This window comes from Piliocolobus tephrosceles, chromosome 4 (assembly GCF_002776525.5).
Source record: "Piliocolobus tephrosceles isolate RC106 chromosome 4, ASM277652v3, whole genome shotgun sequence".
NCBI lineage: Eukaryota > Metazoa > Chordata > Mammalia > Primates > Cercopithecidae > Piliocolobus > Piliocolobus tephrosceles.
This window is the reverse complement of record NC_045437.1, coordinates 76,725,911-76,748,467: the sequence shown is the minus strand read 5'-3', so window position 1 is coordinate 76,748,467 and position 22,557 is coordinate 76,725,911. Positions and strand designations below refer to the sequence as shown.

General features: G+C 40.9%; 1 protein-coding gene and 1 pseudogene across 1 annotated transcript in view; both read right to left on the bottom strand.

The window, feature by feature from the left end:
- THBS4 (thrombospondin 4) overlaps window positions 1-22,557 on the bottom strand; it is a 90,156-nt gene that overhangs the window by 48,459 nt on the left and 19,140 nt on the right. The gene's annotated exons all lie outside the window — the stretch shown is intronic.
- LOC111544491 lies at window positions 13,127-13,517 on the bottom strand (annotated as a pseudogene).

The window sequence follows — 22,557 nt, the reverse complement described above, 5'->3', positions numbered from 1 at the left end:
GAGCAAGCCTAGTAGATGCCTGTGAGAGTTCTTGTGTAGTGCACCAGACATTGCCTGTTTCCTCTCAGATCTGGTGCTCACCTTCCACTGCATGCTTGTCAGCAGTCTAGATAAAATGGAAGACTAGAGAGCAATAAGAAGGTAGAAGGTAGAAACTAGAGTATTTCCCTCTCTGTGAACTGAATGGATGTATCTTCTTTGTGGCTCTTGCTGGTGAGGTCCACCATGATTCTAGCTTCTGCCTTCTCACCATTTGAGTCCTCCAGCCATGACGTTGGAGATTACTTACTATAGTTGCTAAAATGTGGATTGCCTCACTCTTCCGGTTGACATCTCAGTTCTTCCATTATATATGTAATCATTTCCCTGTATTAAATTTCTTCTATTTAAAATACCTAGAGTATTTGCTAGGAATCTCCATGGTGAGGATGATGCACACTACATGCTGCTGGAGATGAATGTGTTGGAGGGCACCCTGCAGTGCCCAGAGTCTGGACATGTGTTCCCCATCAGCCGCGGGATCCCCAACATGCTGCTGAATGATGAGGAAGCAGAGTTGATCATGCTAAGTGCTGTTTTTCTTTTTATTTTTGTGTGTGTTTTTGTTGATGTTACCCTGTTTCTGAATTCTGCCATGTGTGTCCCCAACCCTTGACCCAATGACACACCAGACACACAGTGTTCTTGAGCATGATAGTATTTTTTTCCTCATTAAAGACTCAAAACAACAAACAAACAAACAAACACAAAAAAACTAGGAATTTTCGATTCCTAGCAAATTCCCAGCAAAATAGCTTGCACATCATGATGGTTAATGTTGAGTGTCAACTTGATTGGATTGAAGGATGCAAAGTATTGCTCCTGGGTGTGTCTGTGAGGGTGCTGCCAAAGGAGATTAACACCTGAGTCTGTGGACTGGGAGAGGCAGAGCCACCCTCAGTCTGGGTAGGCACCATCTAATCAGCTGCCGGCAAGGTTAGAATAAAGCAGGCAGGAGAAGACGGAAGAGCAGACTTGCTGAGTCTTCTGGCCTTGATCTTTTTCTGTGCTGGATGCTTCCTGCTCTCAAACATTAGACTCCAAGTTCTTCAGCTTTTGGACTCTTGGACTTACACCAGTGATTTGCTAGGGGTTCTTGGGCCTTCAGCCACAGACTAAAGGCTGCACTGTCAGCTTCCCTGTTTCGAGGTGTTGGGACTTGGACTGGCTTCCTTGCTCCTCAGCTTGTAGACAGCCTATTGTGGGACCTCATCTTGTGATCTTGAGTCAATACTCCTTAATAAACTCCCCTTCCTATCTATCCTATTAGTTCTGTCCCTCTAGAGAACCCTGACTAATAACACATATAGGCACACTACACATTTTGATTGACTACTAAGTGTAATGGAAAAACAAAAGAATCAAATGACTTTCTGTTAGCCTAGCAGAATTTACAATCTGGTTTTGCTTTTAGAGGGCTTGCATTTTTATGCAGCCATTCACTGGGGAGTCTCAGTAAACTTTTTCTTTATGTCCTCAGAGTCTAAAGTAAATTTGATTACAATAAAATTAATTTAATTAGCTATGAAATATATGATAAAGGAGACAAAAGAGTTTATTTTCATTTCCATGCCACTTCTTGTTAAAATATCTGTTCATGTACTTACATTGGATTTTATTTCATTTATTTTAATAATGTATTGATTTGTTTGTTTTTTTTCCAGTATCTGACTGTGAGCTCCTTAGTATTATCTCATTTATTTTTGTAACTCTAATTCCAAGTACAGGACCTAGCATTTAGTAGTAAATATATCATTGAATTGACTTTCCTTCTCTTAATACTGTAACCTAGGATAAGAGTTGTGACATATTAGTAATCCATTAGTAGGTGCAGTAGGTTACAAAAAAGGCCCCAATTCTTTACTCTTCCATGTACACATCTTTTATTCTTCTGTGTACACATCTCATCGCTTGGCCATGTAACATGCTTGGCCAATAGGATTTTGGCAAAAGTGCCACAAGCAGAGGCTTAAAAAGTGCTTGTGTGATTGGGCTGGCTTACTCCTGCACCTTTGCCTTTGCCATGATAGCATGCCTGTGCTGGCCTATTGGAGGATGAGAGACGTGGAGCAGAGTACAGCCCACCCCAGGCAAAGCCAGCCAAGATCAAGCTGACAGATGAATGAGTTCAGGCAAGATCAGTAGAGCTGTTTGGCTGACTCCAGATGTGTGAGCAGGACACATTTATTTTTGTATACCATTGAGGTTTGTGGGTTGTTTGTTATGTAACAATATTATAGCAATGGAGAACTGATATACTACATTTTATTTCTTTTCTAATTGTTGTAATACAGAGTATGACTTAATTTTTGATGTTTGACTGCTGACAGCTCTCAGGCCCCACCACTTCCCTTCCTCTCTGTGCCACATCCGGGCAAACTGATAAGAATGCCTAGGTGCTCCTTCCTTGGCACTAGCAGGAAGTTCCAACAGAGTAAGCCCTAGCCCATGTACAGGAACCCTCACCACAGCACCACTCCTCACCACAGTAAGAATCCCAAAGCCATTCTCCTTTCTTGTTCTCTCTAGTTTACAGACCAGCTTGGGAACCCATCTTACTCTCCCCAAAAAAGCTTATTCTGTGAGCAATAAACCTTTCAAACCCCTTTGCTGCATGTGTGATGGCATTACTGATTTTGGCATCCAAACCCAATTTTGAAAGCGGGGATCTATCCTGCTCCTGTGGGGTGACTACAGCACTATTCTTCACAAGTGGGGGAAATCACCCATACTGTGCACTTATATTTGGCACAACTAAGTAGAAGTTTTATATATGTGTATTAATTGATATAGGTATAATAATAAAGTTACCATTAGTTATGTCAGGTTTTTCCACTTGAATTTTTGAAGGAAACAGAAATGGATATAATTATTAACATTAAAAGATGGATAAAGGGCCAGGTGTGGTGGCTCATGCTTATAATCTCAGTACTTAGGATGCCAAGGTGGGAGAATCACTTGAGCCCAGGAGCTGCAGACCAACCTGAGCAACATAGTGAGACCTCATCTCTATAATAATAATAATTTAAAAATCAGGCCAGGCACACAGTAGCTCACGCCTGTAATCTCAGCACTTTGGGAGGCCAAGGCAGGTGGATCACAAGGTCAGAAGTTCGAGACCAGCCTGGCCAACATGGTGAAACCCCATCTCTACTAAAAACACAAACAATTAGCCAGGCATGGTGGCGGGCACCTGTAATCCCAGCTACTCAGGAGGCTGAGGCAGGAGAATCACTTGAACCCGGGAGGTGGAGGTTGCAGTGAGCCAAGATTGCACCACTGCACTCCAGCCTAGGCAACAGGGCAAGACTCTGTCTCAAAAACAAAAACAAAAACAAGTTAAAAAATTAGTTAGGCATGGTGGTGCCCACCTGTAGCCCTGGGAACTTGGGAGGCTGGGGTGAGAGAATTGCTTGGGCCCAGGAGGTTGAGACTGCAGTGAGAGCCATGATCATGCCACTGCATTCCAGCCTGGGCAACAGAGCGAGACCCTGTCTCAAAAAAAAAAAAAAAAAAAAAGATGTTTACATTCCACTGTGTGATGACATTTACACTCTAGCACTGGGAAAGGCAGACTTCGGACTCCTATTTAGTTCACTGTTAATAACAAAGGAAGGTGCTTAAGTGACAGGAAAATAGCTATTCCAAGAACTACTTAACACAGATAAGGGCTCAGTAAATGAAGCAGGAGTCTTTTGATTAGTGTGCAATTCAAAGTAGAATTTCCCCCCCAGAATTTAGAAGATATTTTGCTTTAGCAATTAAGGCACTGATGATTAGCAAAGCAAGAAAAGAAGTGTGAAAAATCACTCATTTTCAATCTTACTAAGGGTCTCTATAAAAAGATTATCATTAACCTCTTTAATATATTTTACTAAATAAAGTGTAAAATCCTTAGAAAAATAGCAAGAAATCAATTGTGAGGACATCTGTTACAATTAATAATTATGTATACATTTAATAATTATGTATATACCAAACTTGAAGTCCAGAGAGAGTTTTTAACAACTAGGATCTCTTAAAGTAATTGCTTGCCTTCATTAAACAACACATTTATCCATCCATATGGTGGTTCCTGCAATGTCAAATGACAACAATGATTATTGGGCTAGGAATATCCCTTACTGAGTGCCAGGTGTCTAGTCTAGATGTATTTGCTAAGAAAATACTATGCAGAGTGTAATGAAATAATATGACATAAAACAAACTTGCAAAATACATGAAAATTACATTAATTTGGATCCTGCCTCAGCCTCCCAAGTAGCTGGGAATTTTGGATAGCCTGATTTTACTTGGGTTGAAGTTCATCTATGGGGAAAAAAGATACTTGAATTCCTGGGGGCATGTTTATCCTAAATAAAATAACTGTCACATCGAAGGATTTTAGCAGTTAACTTCCAACAGAAAATCAGTGCTGCTAATTACAAATTACCTCTAATTAGTTCACTAAAGCTATAGGTATAGATGAGGCTACATGAGTGTGTAAAATAAGAAAAAACGGGGAGGTGGTACAGGAACACTGGGAACACTAGTATTAAGAGCCTAGTAGAAGGAGAAGCCAGAAATAAACATTTAAGGATGCAAAAGAAAATTTCGAAAGTATGGTTTCATGGGCCGGGCATGGTGGCTCATGCCTGTAATCCCAGCACTTTGGGAGGCCGAGAAGGGTGGATCACCTGAGGTCAGGAGTTCGAGATCAGCCTGGCCAATGTGGTGAAATCCCATCTCTATTAAAAATACAAAAATTAGCCGGGCATGGTGGTGGGCGTCTGTAATCCCAGCTGCTTGGGAGGCAGAGGCAGGAGAATCGCTAGAACTCGGGAGGTGGAGGTTGCAGTGAGCCGAGATTGCACCACTGCATTCCATCCTGGGTGACATTATCAAGACTCTGTCTCAAAACAAACAAACCAAAAAAAAAAAAAGTATGGTGTCGGAGAGGCATAGTGAATAGTATTGACTATTTTGAACTCTGGGGAGAGGTCAGGCCAGATAAGAGCTAAAAACTGTGCTTGGGTTTATCAACTCGGAAGTTACTGGTGACTCTGTTGAAAGCAGTTTGATGGAGTAGTGTGGGTGAAAGAAGGGCAGAGTATTGCTATTTGAGGAGTGAGGATGACAGAATACGAAGTGGAGATGGTAAGGGTAGATAACTTCGTGGGTTTTTTAGAGACAGTGGCGGAGGTGGGGTGGGGTGGGGATGTCTTGCTGTGTTGCCCAGGCTTGTCTGAAATTCCTGAGTTCAAAAGATACTCCTGCCTCAGTCTCCTGTGTAGCTGCGATTGCAAGTGTGCACTACTGTGCCCTGCTAGGATAGATGAACTTTTAAGAAGCTTGTCTGTAAAGCAGATGGTGGATATAGAGCAGTAACTCTGTGGGACAGAAATGAACGTATTTTGATTTAGGCTGAATAGAGCTGCCAAGGAGGGAGGAGTTGTTACGGTATTTTAGGTTTTCTTTTTCTTCCTTTTTTTTTTTTTTTTGGAGACAGGTCTCACTCTGTCTCCACCCAGGCTGGAGTACAGTGGCACGACCTTGGCTCACTGCAGCCTCAACCTCCTGGGCTCAGGTGATCCTCCCACCTCAGCCTCCCAAGTAGCTGGGAATACATGTCTGGCCAATTTTTGTACTTTTTACAAAAGTACAAAATGCCTGGCCAATTTTTGTACTTTTTTGTAGAAATGGGATTTTGCCATGTTGCCTAGGCTGGTCTTGAACTCCTGGGCTCAAGCAGTCCACCTGCCTTGGCCTCCCAAAGTGCTGGGATTACAGGTGTGAGTTGCTGTGTCCTGCCTGATATTTTATGATTTTTTATAATGGTTTTTCATTTTATGTGTCACATCACTCCTTTAGCAATGTAAGCTGTGCAAGAGTGAAGTCTGTCAGTGTAATAGATGGTAACAAAATTCCCATCTTGGGGATTTATTATTTCCTACAACATGAAGTCCAGAGGGAGAGAGGTACGGAGGTGCTTTGGTGGATTAATGATGTTATGCCTGTGGACCAATTCCTGGACTTCCCTCATGGTTGCAAAATGGCTGCTGCAGCTCTAAACATTGTCTCTTTACATGATATCATCCCAAAGTAGGAAACAAGGAGAGGGTGGGGATTCTGCTCTTGAAGCTTTCTTTTTTTCCAGTGAGAAAAACCTTTTCCAGAATCACCCCAACAGACTTCTCTTCAGGTCTTACTGTCCAGGAGTTGGTCATAGACATACTCCTTTGTTTGCCAGGAAGGTGGAAAAGTGACAATCTGGTTTTTTCAGACTCTATTATGAGAGGTGGACTCTACCAGGAAGAAAGAGGGAGAAGGGAATGGATTATTGCCCATGTCAACATGATCGGCCGCAAGTTCTGTGTCTTCCGCTTTGTTAGTGCCTGCTGCAGTGCTGGGTGTTTACAGGTGGGTCTCTGGCAAATAGTCTTATTCTCCAGTAAGGTTTATAGTGCGATAAAACAAATACGTGAGGTAGAGAAAAGTAATGTCCTGGTAAATCAGAATGGGAATGAGAGTGTGGGGAAAAACATAAAGTCTTAGGGAAAAGCAAATGGGCGGAAACAGTGAAAATGACTTCAATTTCAGAAAATGACTTGAATTTCTTTTCAATGTATTAAAAGTTTTAGACCAGGCACTGGCAACTATAGCCTATAGGCTGAATCTGGCCCACTGCTTGTTTTTATAGGATCAGTGAGCTAAGAATAATTTTTATAGTTTTAAATGATTGGAATTTAATATTTCTGACGTGAAAATCATGTGAAATTCAAATTTCAAGGCTCATAATTAAAATTTTATTGGGACACAGCAATGCTGTGTCCATTTTTGTGGCACAATGGCACAGTTGAGTAGTTGTAACAGAGCTCATGTGGCCTGCGAAGGTCTCAGATACTTACTCTCTAGTCCTTTACAGAAAAGGTTACTGACCCCTGTTCTAGATCATGACTTTTCTGGCAATCCTTGTCCATTCATATTAGACTCAATTATTAAGCAGAAGAAAACACAGGAGGAGGGAGAAGGACATATTAGTGGGCTTCTTTTCTTGCTGGTAGTCCTTTCCCTACTTTCTTATCGACTACTCAGATCTAGGAGTCGATGTACACGGGATATTAGAGTTACCATTTTGCCTCCTAGTACCGCAAACTAAAAACTATTGAACCTGTTGTTCATCTCCTTGTAAGTATAGTGTTTCTTTTCAGTGGTATTAAAATGATTCAGGTTCATATAAATTTCAGGAGAAGTGGGAGGGAATTGGTCACTGACTTGAAAACTGTTTAATGGAAATGTGATTTCATGTATGGATCTAGGGAAATGTATACTGCAAACACAATTTATTATTCCATTTGAGAGTTAAATTCCATTGGTATGTAGCATGTACTTTATCACACACGCCACTTAAAAACAACTTTCCAACCTATATAATCCTCACAACGGGATTTCCTTGTGGAGTCCTGCCATGCCCCCTTCACCCGAGGAGTTTCTGAGTATGGGTATAATTACTAGTGATGTTGATTATTTTGGCTACCACATTTAAAAACTGACTAAAACTGACTAATGGGAAAGGAAAATAGAAGTAACAAATCTAATAAAGTTTACCCGGAAAACTAGAGTGTTAATGTAGTAGAGGAATTTGGAATAAGAACAGAGAAGGGGTATGTGTGGAGGACCTCAGAAGGACAGGTGAGAGGTGACAGAGGGTCCCTCAAGGATGAATGAGCTCATTGCATCCACAGGTTTTGAGCACTGATTCCTTTAAAGCACCTATCAGGAAGAGCTCCTCCTGAGTGAGCCCCAAGCACCATTCATGATTTCTTCTTCTTTCCTTGATGTTCCCCCGACCACTCCCTGCAAGGTAAGAGCTCATTTTCTAGTGCCTTTCCAGTAGGGCCAGGTCTCCATCCACAGCAGCTCCCTAAAGTTGCTTGTGGGGTCATGGGCTTTGCAGCTAGTTCTCTGAGGGCTGCAGTGCCTTGAACACAATCTTTGAACACTGTCTGCGTATCTAATAGTTAAGCAGCTAAAATCAGAGGCCTGCAGACTTGCCCTAGCATGCTTTATGAGGGCTTCTTCTGTGAGAGTATGACTAGTTTTTCTCATCTTTTTTGCATAACACAACGTTCTTATACATATGTCCTTGTAATCATATTCATGCATGCATATATATCCATGTTTATGTATAAGTACACATATACCCACGCACCATCTTTTTCTTTTTCTGTGGAAGAATACGGTAAGTTTTTGCTGCCTAGAAACCCATATCATAATAATAACCAACTTTAAATATCTCATTCAGATAGGAAGCTTTGTCTTATATTTGATCTCATCTAATCTTTACAACAATGAGGTGGGACAGACGGGTGCCATAGTTATAATTATAACCCACCAATTTTTTCAGCAGGTACTGTAGTTATAATTTCCGCTGCACAGATTAGAAAACTGAACGTCAGGGAGATTGAACAACCTTCCCAAGGAAATGCCAGAAACTGGACTTGAACTCATGTCTTCTGATCCTAGGCACAGTGTCCTTCTACTTGCTTGCACTGCCTTAGGGAGAGTGAATGTCTGATCAATGCATAAAACTTTGCTTCTGGGGCAGACTACGTGAATTGAAGCCATGAGAATGCATTCCTTATGCTTAATTTAATGTACTTCCAATTATTCACATATTATGTGAAGCCAAAAACTCAGTTTTTTAGTATTTGCTTTTTTTCTATATATTTTTAGAAAGCCACTGCCAAAATGGTTGTGGTCCCCAGCATAATACATCATGATATAGCCCTGTCCTGTGAAGGAATCATAATACTATGTACGATCTGGAGAGGTAGCATGGTGGAGCCACATCTGGGTTTGAAACCTGGCCCAGTCACTTACTAGCTGTGTGGCCTGGGGGAAGTCCCTTACGCTCTTGTTGGGATAAAGGAATGGTGTCTTACTTTCCTCACTGGGAAATGGGAATGATAGCTAACTTATGGGTTAAGAACCAGCTGTAGGGTGGTGCATGACATATCATGGCTCTCAATGAACAGCACTGGGCTTCTGACTTCAGGGACCTGCAACTGATTCCCAGGATGCATGATCCTGAAACATTTCTGAGAGCATCCGGTAAAAACAAGAAGGGGTAGCATCCTGGTTAGGAGTGCAACAGCCTTTGATACTGGCTCCATGACTATATGACCTTGGGAAGCCATTTAATGGCTCTGTTCCTTAGAGTGGTCATTCATAAGATGAAAATGCTAGTGGGACCTGTTTTCAGGTCAGTGGAAAAGCCAGTAGTACTGTTCTTAGAGGGAGGATGAATATAAACACTTAATCCAGTGCCTGGCACAGAGTGGTTTCCTTACTATTATCTTTATTTTTGTGGGTGCTATCGTTTGTCCCACCCAAACTCATGTTGAAATTGGATCCCCTTTGTGGTGGTGTGGGGAGGTGGTCCCTAGTGAGAGATGTGTGAATCCTGGGGATGGATTCCTCAGGAATAGATTAATGCCCTACCGCAAAGGTGAGTGAGTTCTTACTCTTGGGGGACGGATTAGAATGGGGTGGGTCGTGAGAAAGAGCCTGGCTCCTTGGTTTCTCTCTTGCTTCCCCTTGCACCATGTCATGATCTCTTTGCACACACCAGCTTTCCCCTTTTGCTTTCCACCATGAGTTGAAGCAGCCTCAAGCCATCACCAGATGTGGATGCCCAAACTTAAACTTTTCAGCCACCAGAATCATGAGCCAAATAGACCTCTCTTTCTTTTAAAATAAACTACCCAGTCTTAGATATTCTGTTACAGCACCACTAAATGAATTAAGACAGTGGAGTTCAGATGTTTCCATTTGTAATTGAGTTTGTTAATCTATTATCACCCAAAGCTTAAATAAGAGGAAATGGGGAAACTGTAGGTTATTTTGACAATCTTTGAACAAGTAGAGCATACTCTGTTAGGGAAGGGGCACCTAACCCTCTTGTAAAAGGAAGGAAAAAACAGCAGGACTTAGAGTAAATTTTAATTCCCTGGCTACAAATAGAAAGTGATTTCAGCTGCTTTCGTAACCCAGCGCAAATACTGCGCTCCAAACTCAGGTGGAGTCTAAGTTACTTTATATAGAGATATGATATATCTCACATGTGTATGTGCAGGTACAGCTAGGTATATTGTCCAACATAGAGATGAGAAATAGAGTTCAAGGGCTGGTTCAGGCCAAACAAGATCTCAGGATAAAAATATCCAGCATCTACAACCTGTAATTGACACTCGGGAATAATTATTCTATGATAATCAGAGACTGGGTTATCACGTGATGTTATAATTCTGAGATTTGTTTTTTGCAAAATCATGTCTGTTTACTTTTTTCTTTATTTTTCTTTAATAAATAATTGAGGCTGGTGTTCTTGCAACTCAGGAAATTGATGATAACCTACTCAGCTATCCAGGGGGAAGGTCTATCCTAGATCTTAAGGGGAGGCTTGAGTAAAGAGGAGTGGACCATCCTCAGGGAGTAGCCTAGTTCCGAGCATCCCAAGCCCACTACAATAAAAAGGAAACCATGAATGACTTTGGCTTTAGAAACCTGCTTCTTATATAAAAATGTCCTCGCAAATTAAAAAGCATGAAAAGAGAGATGCAGCGCACTTGTCAACAGGGCTATTTCCACATTGTTATGAAAGTATTTATGACTTTTGACAAGGTGTTTTTTCATGATCTGGCCTATCTTCATACTTTTTTTGTACATAATATAGAATTCTGAATTCACAATAATTTGAATAAATGAGCTGCAAAAATTAGGGGGAAAGATTGGTTTGATAGAGCACTTTCTTGTGTTGAGACAACTATATTTTCAACTGAGTAACTGAAAGGTGGACATGCTGGATTTATGCCTTAAGGCCACCAGTTTTTTTACAGTATTATGGTAAGGATTTTGTTTTTCAAAACTTGCTTGTGGTTGTAACCACTATTTGAATCTCTTGCTTGTGGCTGTAACCACCATTTGAATCTCTGCAAGAAATGGAAGAAAAGTGATGGTGATTTAACTTCCATTGAAAATGCTGTTGCACTGAGACTTCCGTTTCTAGTAGTGTAATGTGATGACATACCCTAAATGATCCTCCCAGTGAAAATAACTAAAAACTTGGAGTAGAAATTTTAAAATTAAATGAATTATTGAGCTGGCAAGAAAGCAAGAAACGAATAGAGACCAAATATAAAGTGAAAGCCTGAGCTCTGAGAGGGAAGCGAGTGCCAAAGCTATGTTTTACCCTGAAAGTGTCTGATAAAACCTGGGACCTTAAACTTCTGTTGTAATCAGCATCACGGGTTGAAGAGATTAAGAAAAGTCGTCCTAGGGTGAAGAGCCCAGCAGGAAACATTTCATAGAAAACTGAGACCTCAGGAGTCGCACCCTCAGTGTAGGGTAGCTTAGACATAAACCCTTCTCCCAAAAGGAGAGAACAAGAAACTTGCCTCTCCTGATTTTGGCCGTGGTGTAGAGCAGAACACCTCTAGGGGAACTCATGTGATTTTCTGGTTTGTTTTTACACTTTCCCACAAAATTGAAAACTTTGTGGAAATTTTGAGCCTACAAAAAAGTTGAAAGAAAGGTACAATGAGGGTAAGTGCAGTTGCTCATGCCTGTAATCCTTGGACTTTGGGAGGCTGAGGGAAGTGGATTGTTTGAGGCCAGGTGTTCAAGACCAGTCAGGGCAACACAGACCCCGTCTCTACAAAATGTACAAAACACAGACCCCCTGTCTACAAAAAATACAAAAATCTAAGCTGGATGTAGTGGCGCATGTAGAGGCTGAGATGCAAGGATCCCTTTAGCCTGGGAGTTTGAGGCTATAGTGAGCTATGATTGTGCATCCAATCATAGCCTGGATGACAGAGACCCTGTCTCTAAGAAACAAAGTACTATGAACAGTGCTCTCAGAGTCACTACTTTATCTCATATGCCTATACATATGTGTGTATGTGTCTGTGTATAGATAATATGTTTTTCACTTATTAACATACTTTTATTAAAATCAACTATTTTTCAAAACAAAAAAAGTTTAGTGATAACACTAGCATTGTTTTACCTTTTTGCAAATCTCTTTTATGTCTGACAATGGAAGACAGCTGGATTCTCAAGTCTGCTTCTTCATTTGATGCACTGCTTTGGTTAAAGTATATGAAGAAAAAACTAGTCTCACATAGACTTGCAGTTGGAGGGAGCACTTCATGAACCCCCTGACAGGGTCTCAGGTACCCCCAGGAATCCTCAGACCATATTTTGAGAACCACTGCAACAAACAAAACCATTTCTCGGTTGAAGATTCTCTATAGCTACCAAATTAGTACTAGAATTGGCAATTCCTTCTGTGGCCCAAAACATTTTAACAAGTTGTGATGAGGTAGTGGTGGTAAAGGAAACTTGAACTCTTGTGGTAATTCAATTTTAGGTGACATCAGTTTTTAAATTGAGTTCATACATTTGCCAGCCAAGATTACATATTACAATTTTTTAAAACTTATTTTTCTAAGCTAAGAAGAGAAAGCAACATGTCATATGCACACAATGTTTACATTTGAATAGTGGTTTTGCATCTTATAAAGCCTCTTTCTGTGCCCCATGTAATGCCATGTAGTCCTTAGAAGCCCACATTATAGAGGAGGAAAGATCAAGGTAGAGAGGCAACTTGTCCGAGATTGCCATCAGTAGCCAGGCTATGCAACCAGGACTCAGAGCTGGGTCTGATGACTGAGTCCCACGTTCTTTCCTCATTCAGCTGCCCACTGCTGTCACACCAGAGGAAGACAGGGCTGACTGCTGTTTTCAGGGTCAGTGATCCACATTCCCCCCTTGTACGGTTGGAGTCCTTTGACTAAGCGATGCGCTCACAGGACAACCTTGCTCTGGCTCTAATGAACACACATTTCACTTTCAAAATGTGGCTTTTCAGCCTTGGAAGAGGGGCCCCTTCATTTATGTTCACTTTTTCCCCATATACACAAGAGACAGCATTCGCTCTAGAATCCAACTGGACTTTATTTGACACAGAATACAATGTGGCTGCGAGAACAGCAAATGGAAAAGACAAAGCAGAAAAGACACAGTTCTATCTAATTTATAATTAAGTGACAGAAGGGCAAGTCATTAAATGAATCACAAAACAGTTAAACTTGATGGAAGAAATCTTTTTCTGGTACCCATACTTTTGGAATTCCCACTGTCTGTTGTCCAACAGACACAGCTGTTGTGTTTTGAGCCAGTGAGAGAAGCAGTGGAAGTGAAAAGCATAGTTACAGGCACCCCGTGCAATGGTACACGCTTCTGAAGTGGCAGACTCTTGGTTAACTTGACATTCTATGCAGATCCATGCTGTGATTCCTGCAGATGGCACAGTTATTAACCATAACATCCCAGGCCCAGAGGGCTAGCTACTGTATTTCACTTTTTGACTTCAAAGCACTGCTGTTGGTACTGCTTGGGGTATCCACATCCATTGCCGCTGCCATTTTGGACCGGGTTTTTTTGTTTGTCTGTTTGAAAGCCAATTATAAGCACAGGATACTTTGCCCTTCAATACTTCAGCAGCCATCTCCTAGATGAAGGACATCTCTTGTATAATTACAATATCCTTATCTCACTTAAGAAAAGTAATGATAATTCCATAATGCCATTTAATATACAGTTTGCATTCTAATTTTCCTGTGACTCCCAAGTATCTTTTATGACTTTAAAAAATCCAGAAGTCAATGAAGGGCATGCCTTGCATTGGACTGTTGTCTCTGTAGTTTCTTTTAATTTCTAAGTTATCTTATAAAGTGTATGTGTGTGTGTGTTTGTCTGTGGGTGTATGACTTTTTTAAAGAATCCAGCCTCTATAGAATGTCCTAGATTCTGTCCTATAGTCTTGATTTGATCAATTATTTCTCATGATTAGATTCAAGTTAAATATTTTTGTCAATAATACCTCACAGTTGATGTTGCTTCTTGTGGCTTTGTAGTTCCAAATTCATGCTACTATAGTTGAGCCAGTGAGAAATGCAGTGGAAGTGGAAAGCATGACCAGAAAAAAAAAAAAAAAAAAAAAAAATCAAAGAAAGAACTGGTAGTGCTCCCAGGCAATTGAAGTAAAAGAAAATCCTTTCTGAAGGACCCCAACTTTAACCAGTTTTCAAAAAATCCTACAGATAAAATTCTAAAGAATACGAACTCCCCTCCCAACAAACAAAGACGAAGTATACTAGGCAAAACGCACACCAAGTAAGAACCAGAGGAAACAGCAGACAACAACATCACACTTTCAGAGACTTGCAGATATTAGAAATGTGAGAAGTAAACCATACAGTAAATATATTTAATATGCTTTAAGAAATAAAACAGACATCTGAAAATAATGACAAGAAATAAAAAAAGTTTAAAAAATAAGTATATTTGGGCTGGGCACAGCGGCTCACACCTGTAATCCTAGCACTTTGGAAGGCCAAGGTGGGCAGATCACCTAAAGTCAGGAGTTCGAGACCAGCCTGGCCAACGTGGTGAAACCCCATCTCTACTAAAAACACAAAAATTAGCTGGGTGTGGTGGCAGATGCCTCTAATCCTAGCTACTAGGAAGGCTGAGGCAGGAGAATCAATTAAACCCAGGAGGCAGAGGTTGCAGTGAGCCGAGATCATGCCATTGCACTCCAGCTGGGTGACCCCAAGAGCAGAACTCTGCCTCAAGAAAAAAAAAGTATATTTGAACTGGAGCTTCTGTAAGTGGAAAATATAATTTAAATTAAAACCAATGTATGAATTAAACAGCAGACTGGACACAAAGAGATAACCAGTGAAGTATAAGATAAATCTAAAGAAATCATATAAAATATAGTATAGAGAAATGAGATTTCAAAATATAATAAGTGAAAAGGAAGATAGAGTTTTTGAAAAAGTCCATATACCTAATTGGAGCTCTGGAAAAACATAGTAGAAAGAATGGAAAAGAGACAATATTCTGAGGAAAAATGGCTGAGAGTTTTCCAGAATTGTGGAAAGATGCTAAGCCAAACCACAAGCAGATAAATATAAATAAAATAATTCCTTGGCACATTATAGTGGAAGTTCAGAACAACAAGGTCAAAGAGAGGATCTATCTTAAAAGTAGCCAAAGATAGAAAACAAATCACCTCAAAGGAATAAAAATTAGAGGTATAGCAGTGTTTCTAACAGCATTAATGGAAGCCAGAATATTATTTTCAATGCGTCAAAGAAAAAAAAAGATCAATCCCAAATCCCACAATTAGCAGAAAGATCATTTAAGAATAAGAGTAAAATAAAAGACATTGAAGACAAACAAAACTGAGTATAGATCCTCACAAAAGAAAATTTTGAAGGCTATAGTTGAGGCTCACAGAAAATGAATCCAAATTGAAAGTCTGAAATGCAAGAAGAAATGGTGAGCAAAGACATTTATAAATCAATACACTGAAACACTGGCCATATAAAATAATGGTGATGATAATAATAATAGGGTTTAATTTGTAGAATTAAAAAGCAAAATAGAACTAAAACACTCAACTAAAACAACACAATAAAGTGGCATGGGAAGCAATTCGATACAGTCTTATAATCCCCTTGTAGTTTTCAGAAGCAGGTAAAAAGATTTAAACTTAGATTTTATTAAATACTAAAATATTTAGGTTAACCTCAAATGAACAGACAGAGGATGTATTATTTAAAAATCAGTAGATGAAAGAAATTGAACAAAGAACAAAATTCCTTAAAAAAACACGTTTTGTTGGGTTGCATGTTGTTAGATTATATTGTGGTATTGTGTCATCCATATTATTGAGATTCGAGTGCCAAGAAAAAGCTTTCTTTATTTGGGGAGGTTTTCTTTATGGTATTATTTTGTACCTATTATAATTTCATTTACGCTTTTGCCACCAGAAAGCCCAGCTTGAACATTCCATTTTAATAATTATGTAGGAACTAGCATTCTATACATCTTTCTAATTCTAACTCCTCCTTCCATCTTTATCATCTAACATTTATTTTTATTTTTCTTAATCCTGGTTTTTATCTTGTGTTTTATCATCTGTCTTAAAGGCTTTGGAACAAATTAAGTAGGAATAAACCAACATAATTGAATGGATCATAAATAAATATAAAATGATTAAAGCAAATAGAAGATTGACATCTGGGAAGCGGAAACTCTTTTGCTCTGTTGTTTCTTCATTAGTGTCAGCACAGGGAGTGTGTATGGGTTAATCTATCTGTTTTGAATCAGTTCATCCAAGGTTGGAATTTTAAGCAGTTTGTCTATGCTTGAGGTTTTGGGTAGCTGCGGGCAGTGCAAATCACTAACAGGACAGGCAAAATCTATTATGAAAAGAAAAAACAAAAACCTATCACCTCACATTGCCAATATTTCACTGATCAATTTTTAGGGCTAGCAGTACTATAATTCTAAACACAATAATATGTGTATATTATTCGTTCATCATTTATCAAGAACTCAGTTTGGTCTCTCAAACAGAAATTGTCATCAGTAAAGAACCTGCCCTGCTTTCATACAATAAAACAGTTGAATTTGTTATAAGATTTTGTCTCACTGGATTCATTTTGTGCTAAAAATAATGCCATTTTGCAGACCAATCCCACTCAAAAAAATCAGTGGAACACAGAAAAAGAACACAGAAAATAAAAACGAAATGAAATAAAACATGATGACATTTCAACACTACAGCGTAGGTGTTATATGGGAGGAAGGCAACAATGGGGTGACCCAAGAATTAGGCTATGAAAGGACACAGCCTTTCGCCAGCTGAGCACATATAATGAGTCAAAACAGTAGGCAGTCCCATCTTCCAGAGAAAAGAAACTTCACTTTAATCTGTCTTGATTAAAGACATCAACACGTTTAAGGCAAGACCATGACAATCAGAAAGGGAATCGGTGAGTCATTGAGGTTTGGAAATGTGTGACAGAGGAAGAGTCAGTGAGGTAAAGTCTGGCAGTGGACGCATGAATACTGTCCAGGGAAGGGTCTTCCTGGCCCCAAAGACAGCCCTTTTGGTACAAGAGGCAAACAGAAGCACATGGTGGAAACGGATGCATCATGTAATTATAGGCTGACCCCATTAAACATCACTCTTGTTGCTTGTCAAGCAACTTTCTGTTAAATTGGCTTCCTTGCAGTTTGTCTAAGAATGTACTTGCCAAACTGATGCTAATGCTCACCTCGTAAAAGATACCTTGCCTTTTAATGACAACACTGGCAGTCTGCTTATTATTCTTCAGCTTCTTTCAGGCACTGACAAGAGTTTCTGCATCTCTGAGACTGAAGGCCTGACCCTGGTCCCTGGTGCCTTCATCACGGAAAGGAACACTTGCCTTGGGAGCCAGCATGCCAGTCTTCCCTGCAACAGCCGACCTTCCCCAGGGACCTTCTGCGTGAATGGTGACAACCAGCAATCATTTTACTAATGATGAGGATGATGGTGTTCCAGTGAAACACAGTATTATCAGGAGGTTTCTTATCAGAGGGGGAAATGTTCCAAAAGGCATAGGGGTGGGCACCAGAACATGGACTTATCCCTCCTATTATACAGCTCACAGGGATACTGGTGACCTCACTCCCCTCAACGGTGATACAGGCTTCAGCCCTTGAGGGGGTGTCCTCTTACCTCCCTAAGTACTTGTAGGCCTTTATAGAGGGTCTCCCACTGTGACCAGGCCATGCAAGCCCCACAAGGGCATACTCACCTTGGCTGAACCTGATAGCTGCATCATCTAGGGGAAGTCCACACCTGAGATGCTCAGCCCCTACTTAGCTCTTGCTGCCACCAACTCAGTACTAAAGAAACCAAAACTTTCCCCATCCCCTAATTGGATATTTATTTCAATGCCAAAAGGAAAAGCATGATAGGGTTATACCTTTTTATATTACTTCATCTCTTCTCATCTAAATTTGCAAAATGTTCTAAGGTTGAGTACTGAATGTTAATTATTTTAGAAGATGTAAAGTTTCCATTAAAAGATTTCTTACCAGAATGGTGACATTTCCAAGTTTTTGAGAGTCACCACATTTCAACTGGCAAGGAGTGTTAGCGAGACCTTGGCTTTATCTGAATCTGGTAGTGATGAAATAAAATTATCAAAGAAAAGACGTCAGTTATTGAGTGCTACTCTTTTTCCTCCTTTCTATACATAATAAGGTTCGAAGAGATCAACTGACAGACTTGGATTAACACCTGGTTCTCCAGACCGCTGGTTCGGTGCTCTTTCCACTTCCTCATTGAAATACACGGCTGTAAATGAAGCTTAGTTTTATGCTTATGGTGACCCCAGATAAGAGAAGTAAACTCTATAGTTCCTTGGCTATTTTCCTCACTCTTGTCCAATTCAAAGTCTCTTCTTCACATTCTTCATACCCCAAATGTCTGTACCTTGGGCTATAATCCATGCATGGTCATAAATAAATACCAGCAGCTATTCCATGGTATCAGACACTTTCTCCCTCTCTTCCCCCAAGTACTGGCTAACACCACATCCTTGGGCTCGAGTACCACTCTTACTGGGCCTAAGAGATATTTGAACTCCCTAACATCTCAATCAGTCTCAGAATGTTGATGCTTCCATCATTCTGTCCTGCTGTATCCACAGAACACCATTCTGCTTGTTCCAGAGATTCCACCACATATTTGAGGGACCATTGTCATGACTACCAGAATCATCAGTACCTTTTGGGAACCAGAGCTGTGTCTACTAGATACCATTGGCACATCACCTGCAGACCATGGTCATATCTGTGGAAGGCCACTGTTACATCCATCGAGTACCACCTCTGATGCTTTGGACACTGTGAGATTCCAAAGCTGGGCAGCATTTGAAGCCAAGTTTGAGACGTTGTCTCTTTCCTGGTTAGGTAGGACATATGTATTGTAGGAAGTGGTGGTGGTATCAAGACAACACTGTGCTGTACCCTGAAGCCTTAAGGAGTTTTTACTGAAACAGTTCTTTTCACAATTTACTTACAATCCCACCTCTACATGGGACTCAGTGATGAATTTCAGGGAAGCTGGGCAAGGAGACATAGCCAAGAGCTAGGCTCCAAGCTACGTTTGGAATCTCTCCTTATGGGGTTTTGTTACTGGATCAAGTTGACCTTCTTCTTACCTTAGGGTAAACTTCCTTCAAGGAGGCTTACTTATGGGGTATCTACTATTAGAACTGTCATTTATCAGTGCTTACTATGTTCTAGGCCCTATGCCAAGAACGAATTATACATCATTTAATTCTCACAACAGCCTTGTGAAACTATTATTATGTCTCTATTTTACAAATGAGGAGATGAAGGCTTAGAGGGGATACAGACTCTTCTAGGGCCACAAAGCTAATAAATGGTAGAGCTGGAGTTTAAACCCAGACCTGTGGAATACTGGAGCCTGCTTTCTCAACCCCATGCTACACGGACAGGGTGCAAATATACCCTGGGCAGGCTGCCACCTGCCCACTATCACACATGCCCAGCTATAGCTAAATCCCAGAGGCAAACATAAATAGGTCTCAAAGTGGGGCCCTTCATGGAGATACCACTTTATTCTTAAAATATGAGAATGCAGAATCCCGGCTAGACCCCTTTGGATTTAAGAAATTACACACTTTTGGCCAGGCATGGTGGCTCATGCTTGTAATCCCAGCACTTTGGGAGGCCGAGGCAGGCGGATCACCTGAGGTTGGCAGTTTGAGACCAGCCTGACCAACATGGTGAAACCCTGTTTCTACTAAAAATACAAAAGTTAGCCAGGTGTAGTGGCGGGCATCTGTACTCCCAGCTACTTGGGAGGTTGAGGCAGGAGAATTGCTTGAACCAAGGAGGCAGAGGTTGCAGCGAGCCAAGATTGTACCATTACACTCCAGCCTGGGTGACAGAGTGAGACTCTGTCTCAAAAAAAAAGAAAAAAAAAAAGAAAAAGAAATTACACACTTTTGATGGTGGAGCGGGGCAGAAACTTGCCTTGTTTTGAGGATCCCTTGGCCCTGCCAATATGCAGCTGAGAAATCTCATGTGTTCCAGCACTGGGTTTCTGGGAGATGATGGGGATGAGGGCACAGGGGAGAGGACAGAGGATGTCTAGCAGGGTCAAGTGCTGCACAGGAGAGTCCCAAGACAGGGCCCAGTGGGACCTTGTGTGACAGCCCCAGTCAGTTGGGGTAGAGATTTTCAAACACACTTTAATCTGAAGATAGAATGCCACTACTTAAGTAGAGTGAAATTTCCTGGGTTGTGAATCTAGATCTTAGTTCCAGCATACTTTGCAGATGGGATGAGGCTTTCTCATTAGGCGTATTTCCGGTGTTTGTTGTGGGGACACTCAGATTGTCTCAAGTGATGGACACTGATGGCCAGGAAACCAAGGCAAAGAGAGCCCAGGAAATCACAGCCTTGGAGGGGTCCTGTGAGGGGAAAGTGAGAAGCCCTGAGTCTTGATAAGCTTCTTAGCTTCAATCTCTAGTTGAAATGTGCCTCTGGGGAAGAGACCAAGGACACCTCTAGGAGCTCATCAACCATTTGAGAAGTCAGACATTTTATGGTCCCTCCTACTCCCTCTGTTTAGGTTTCTAGAGTTTTAATGTGTTTTTCCTGTTGTACACACCACATACCCCTCTCCATGTCCACAAGAGGAGGATCATATTAGTTGGTTAGATGCCCACACTACCTCATACAGTGTCACCACCAGTCAGAGTTTTATTACTAGGTTTCCTCATAGGCTACTGATAATCTTATGCTTATCCTACAGGTGGTGGTTGCTTTATGTTAGTTTCCAATACCTGGTTCAATCAGTGGCAGAGGCTGGTCTGGCTATTTTGTTCAGAAAGACGGGGTGTGGGCCCTTAAGTATTTCTTGGTCTCCTTCATTTTTATTTTTAAATTTTATTTATTTATTAACTTTTATTTTAGGTTCAGGGGTACACATGAAGGTTTGTTATATATAGGTAAATTGCATGCCATGGGGGTTTGGTCCTCAGACTATTCTGTCATTCAGGTAATAAGCATACTTTGGTCTCCTTCTTTTAAACAGAACATTATTATGTTAAAATCCAATCAACGCTAACAGAAAGTGATACATTTTAATAGTGCTATCTTGGGTCAATACAATTACTGTTTCGGTTTCTTTTCTTTTTATTTTTATTTTTGAAGAAACAGAATCGTTTCTCAGTATATTTTATATTTTACCTTAAGTGACTTTTTCTGATATGTAGCAGGTCTTAGAAAAAAAGCATCTAAATATCAATTGTCCTTGCGACTTGGGGTTTCAGGTGCAGGTTGTAAGTGTGTCCTTAGAAGCCCCTTCCTGCAGAGCTGTGGAGAGTTGTCCCTGGCTCATTCTGAAGCCTACCTAAGTTTGGTGTAGTCCTCACTATTTAAAATATATTACTGGATGAGCAGTTTCTCAGTTGTTCTTATCCCATTTTTAGCTCTCTTTCTGCTTCTGTGTTTGGTGGGTTGCTTTCCTCAATGAAGTGGTTTTTTATCTAAAACAGTCAATAAGCTGAACAAATTCAAACAATGATTTTCCTTCCTTCTTGTGATTGCTCCCCAGTATCCCTTCTCCCTTCTTCCTTTTAGTGCTAGCTAGGCATAGGGCCTCCTAACTAGAAACTGTATTTCCCAGACTCCTTGGCAACTATGGTGGCTGTTCTAGATATTCTAGATAATGAGGGGTGAATGGAAGTGGTTTATCCTTGTATTAGTCTATTCTCATGCTGCTGATAAAGACATACCTGAAACTGGGTAATTTACAAAAGAAAGACACTTAATGGACTTGCAGTTCCACGTGGCTGGGGAGGCCTCACAATCTTGGCAGAAGGCAAGGAGAAGCAAGTCATGTCTTACATGGATGGCAGAAGGCAAAGAGAGAAATTGTGCAGGGAAACTCCCCCTTTTAAAACCATCAGGTCTCATGAGACTTATTCACTATCACAAGAACAGCATGGGAAAGACCTTCCCCCATGATTCAATTACCTCCCACTGGATCTCTCCCACAACACATGGGAATTCAAGATGAGATTTGGGTGGGGACACAGCCAAATCATATCAATGCTATTTCCAGGTCACATCCTGTCCCAGATGCTCTGCTGTGCTGCCATCTGTCCAACTGGAAGGCTACTGGCTGACAGCCCCCTTTGAGAATTGCCTCAGCTAAGAAGAGCCATCTCATTCAAGGTCATATCCCTTTCCTGGAGCGACTTGTGGCCAATATCTGGTCTCATCCCAGCTCTGAAGGACCAGCTCAGCTTCAATGCTCCATATCAGTTGGGTTGAGACCTTGCCAGGACTGTACTGCAGCCTAACTTTTCTATCTCCCAGTTCTGCTTCCTTCATTTCCACCAGTGGGTGATAATTCACGGAGCACACCGTAATGAACTTCCTGTACACTAACCTCCATCTCAGAGTCTGTTTCCTGGGGGACCTATCCAGCAACACAAATTTAAAAGAAAGCTATTTGCTGGCCTCTCTGCCTTCCTTTCTACAGGTTGGGACAGAGTGAGCGTAATGGTGAGTGAGCTT